A 4,834-nucleotide genomic window follows, 5' to 3' on the forward strand; every position below is an offset into this window, starting at 1 on the left:
AATCCTCTTTAGATAAATTCATACTCGCACAGGGTGATTACCCTTGCAGCCCTGACGCATCGCTTGTCTTAAAAAGCAGGACATCCTTTATCAATGAGGGACTGGGGTTGTCTTTTATTAACCACTGAAGCTTCAGGCTTCCAGCCCATGTGAGGATGTAACCAAAAAAGTAACTCTTCTGTTTCCCACCCCCTGCAGAAGATGACAGGATGTTCGTGACATCCTAATCCTTCAGGCTTGTCTTAGTTACCGAAGGGCTCGCACGGTGTCAAAAGCACCGGCTGATAATAGTCTTCATGCCAGACCTAACATCTTTATTCCAACAAGAAACTTTCACGTCAAGTTTCCATATGTCCACCCTCCCTTTCAAAAAAGAAAGACTTTGCAGCTTCTAAATAAAAGTAAACTAAAAAAAAAAAATAAAAAAATCTCCCCCAAACCCTTTAAGCGGAAACTTCTATATGAAGCCAACTGGGACATGGTCAAATTAGAGTATTATTATTACCTAGGGGATGTTAGAAATCACATTTGTTACCAGCAGTTCCTGTTTCCGTAAAGACTTGTTAATAGCTGACATTTTAAAGAGTGTCATTCAATTGGCAAAATGTTATTTTTCTAAGCAGTCACCATGTTCTCACCTGCTGCTGCTGCTCCAGAGAGCTGCAAAAGTTTGAATGAGGCTGTGTTGCTGTTGAACATTAGCAATTTTGATGTTGGTTGGGGTTATTGGTTCTTAGGAAAATGAACTTGCCTTTGTATCTGGGCTGCTCGGAAGCTGCTCTCTCGATGCACGTGGACTTATTTGCCTGGTTCTCATATTTTTTTTTCACGTGATCCTAATATGTTCAATATCTAAATGGGCCATATGGGTTGTTCTAAATACAGGGATGGAAGAAGAGAGGTTGAGGTTGTATTTTCAATTGGCCACCAGTCCTCATTCATAATAGATATGGGGGGAGGACTAGGGGGCAGGTTCTTCTCTCATTTAGGGTCCGATCCTACCCCTATTGACACTGGGACTGCAGGATCAAGGGGATCTTTGTTAATCTGGATTAACCCCTTTGTGGGAGATTGTGAATGGAGTCTGTGATTAGACTGAAGCCGAATTCATCACTGCAGAAGTTGATGTGACCTATGTCATCTTTATCTAGGGTGTGGATGTGCAAGGTACCTGCAAGGAAAAGACAATTTTAAAACACCACACATTTTGTTTTTAAGGCTGTTTTGCTGGTCAGGTTTTCAAGGGAAGCACAATGACAGGGGTGACATATCTGGGTTGATGAATATCCGGGGGAAAGGGACACCATCAAAAATGTGGACCTGTTACAGACTAATTTTGCTAATCAGAAGATCAACCTGCCCTGTGTGAAAATCAGCATAAATATCGTTGCCGGAGACAGGAAAAATTAGATTTGTCTGTCTGTCTCTCTGTCTGCTCATGCATATGTATTTATAGTGGTGTGTGTGTGTATATACATGAAATTACTGTGCATAATACGATGTGTTACATCTTTCCAGCTGCCTATAAATTTATTATAGGCAATTATGCATGTAATTTAATTCTAAAATGAGCTATAAATACTGACCATCTGATATGTATACGTTATATAAATGTAAGCCCCTAGCAATACTTCATACTCATTGGACTATGTGGTCTCCCATGCTCTCAATGTGTTACCTGCAGAGTTCTTTAAAATATATCACAAACTACCAGCCAGTGGCACAGAGGAAACTAAAAAAGCTGTTCAAGTTTCCACCATCGCTTTCTCTATTTTGTAAAGCAACCAGTAGGCTCTGAAGGAGGTAGCATGATTTGATGATTAAAGCATGCAGGTGAAGCCGGGGGATTTGGGTGTGACTTCATGAAAGTCACTTCTGTGCCTCAGTTTCCCTTTTTTAAAATGGGGATAGCAATAGCCTCCTGGAAGGTTTATGCAGGAGGGCTTTAATCCTCCAACGTTTGCAAAGGGCTTTGTGGTCGTTACATGGGAAGTGCTGGGGAAGCACGAAGCGTGGTCATTGCAATGAGGTGCAATGGACCCTGAGGTATGCTCAGATCTGCGGCAGAAAACAGGATGGCCGCATGTTGAAAGTGTTCCTCTCCCTGGGATGACTATATCCAAGAGGAGCATCAACCACAACAATAAACATCAGCAGCTGCAGAGGCTGCTATTAAGGATGTCGCCAAAAACAGCAAGAATTTGACTTGCTCAGCCAACTTGTATTTTCTCAGCAAAAAATAAAAAAATCAAAAGGCCGGGGGGCAGGAACAGGGAGGGAAAGATTTGGCTTCGGCATGGCCTGCTTCCCCGGCATAAGGCCGAGTCGCCCGAGCAAAGTTCTGCCCTGGAGTTGCAGCCGCCTGTAAATTCCTCAATTAGGCAAGACTGCTCCATCCTTCGCTCCCGGTAGTCCCCACCCCTCCCTCTCTCCCCTCCCTCCAACCTCCCTGGGTCTCCCACCCACCCACCCACCCACCCCTCTCCCTTCAACACTTTTGTTTTATTTATGAATATGTTGCCGGAATTCAAATGAGTTATCTATTCTGTGGCCGCCTCACTTTCCCACAGAGGGCTAGTCCCTGCCTGACGCAGGGTCCGGCAGAAACACAGAGAAGAAAAGGAAAGAGCAAAAGAATTCTTTTCAACTCTTTTATTTTTTTTATGTTGCACTCACTTCTCTCTTCTCCCCCCCCCCCCCCCCCCCGCCCCTTTCAGCCCCTTGGTCCCACTTTAGCTCCCTTTATGTTACACGATCGCTCAAATTGAAGCCCAGGAGGGTCCTATAGGGAATGCATAGGATCCCTGGGAGAAAAAAAGCCCCCAACAAGCTATACAGCAGATGTATAACGTTATATGGTCAAACTGGCAAACACAAAAGCCGAAAAACAAAAGACGTGAATTAGGGAGAAGCATTCAAAGGCGTGTTTTGAAAACAGCCCAGCCGAGAGGCTGGATACCCCTCCTGAGACTAAATGTTTGAAAGAAAAGGTGCTAAAGAAAGAAAGGGAGAGGGGGGGGCAGGGGGGAGAGCCCATTTTTTCTAATTAGCTGAGGCCTACCAAGCCCTGAATTTCGCAACTAGTTTTTTTTTTCCCCCCTATTTTTGAAACAAGCGGGGCTATGGCTTGTGAAACGGATGGGAGCAGGAGGGGGGAACAAAATTTGCTTTGAAACCTGTGATGCGTCTCTCCCTGGCCAAGGCTGCAATTAGTCCTTGGGTTTTTCATTTTTTTTTTCCCCCCTCACCGCACTGTGCCTTCCTTCATGCTGCCTTTAATCGCCCCCCATTAGACGAATATTAAGAAGCAAAACTCAGCGGAGAGGGAAAGAAGTCTTTGCTTTTTTCCTCTCCATCTCTCATGGTCCTTCAGTTCAGCCCACACCCAGCAAGGGAGTCGTTTTAACCACTCGGCCTATGTGTCTTGATTGCTTCACCCAAAGCAAAAATGCTATCACAGGACCCAATCCTGCGAGGGGTGAATGCCCCTTGCGAGCAACAGAGGACATAGAAGTACCCGCTCCCATAGACAGCAAAGCTACCCATGTGGCGGATCTGAGCGGGCACGGTACTGAGTGCTCTCAACTTCCCAGGGCCGCAGAATCGGGGCCTGATGTGCGCGTGTTGTCCCGTGGAGGTCCTAAGATTAAAACCTGAGCTGCCTCATGGCTTTGCTTGCAAGCGGGGTGCTGCTGCTTCACTTGTGGCTCCAAGATGAAAAGGCAGCATTGAAAGAGAGGCAGATATCCATTCACGTGCTTTCACAAATACTTTCTCCCCGCAATATTGATTTAGCTACATTTAAAATCACTGAGGGCTAGACATGAGCTACTTGAAATCAGTGGGGGCTACTAAGGGAGGAAGGTACTGCCCGACAGGGAGTCAGGATGGCAGTCTGTCCCTAATTCTTTTCTCTAATGAAATCAAATGGCATAATTGCAACCAGGGAAATCGCCTCTTTCCACCATTTCCACCGCCGTCCCCCACCCTTCCTGATCTAGTGCAACAAATAGTGGGATTTGGATAATGCGGATTTACTAACCTGCAGGACAATCAAAGGGGTAGGCTTGGCTTGAAGGCCAGTAGTGGAGAAGGGGGAGAAGACTGCATGCATGGTGGGGAGGTCACTTTAATTGCCACACTGTCTGGCTTGCAGGGATGTGGCCCTGCACGGTGTGTTTTAGTAACGAATGCATGTTCTAATGAATTAGCCCTATTAGGAGCTTCTCTTCTGAGTGTATGAATGCAACAATCCTATGCTAGCACTGTCTGCAAGACAGCTTGTCCCATAGCCTAACATATATAGTTTTCCCCTCCTCTCAAGATGTGGAGTCAGAAGACTGGAGAACTACCGAAACATCCAGTCTACAGCCATGGGCTGGCAGAATTACCACGCTTAAAAATGAGTGTTCACAGCTGAACAATTCATATTTTAGCTCCTTCACCTGGTGGTACATTTTTGATATACTTGTGGCAACGGGTAAAAGAGATTCATTAGCTTTGATTAACCTTCTTTAACTAGAGTTAAAATCTGCTGTAGACAGCTCTGCTACCAGTGCAGCCTTTAAGATGCTTTATCATGTTTAAGACCCAATTACTGGTGTACCGAATAAGAATAAACCATCACAATAAAATGTAGCACATGCAGCCATGTTAAAGCTCAGAGCAAATAATCATTAATTTATAACAGCAACTTCCCCATTTCTATAGTTTTATTGATGGCTACAGTTAATTCAAGTTGAAAACAATGTAACTTGACACTGATCAGACCAACTAGTTCTCTGGTTTTATTGACTTTTGCCTTTTCTTTTTGCTTTGTGTTTGGAGTCTCAAA

Source organism: Alligator mississippiensis, chromosome 11, assembly GCF_030867095.1.
Source record: "Alligator mississippiensis isolate rAllMis1 chromosome 11, rAllMis1, whole genome shotgun sequence".
Lineage (NCBI taxonomy): Eukaryota > Metazoa > Chordata > Crocodylia > Alligatoridae > Alligator > Alligator mississippiensis.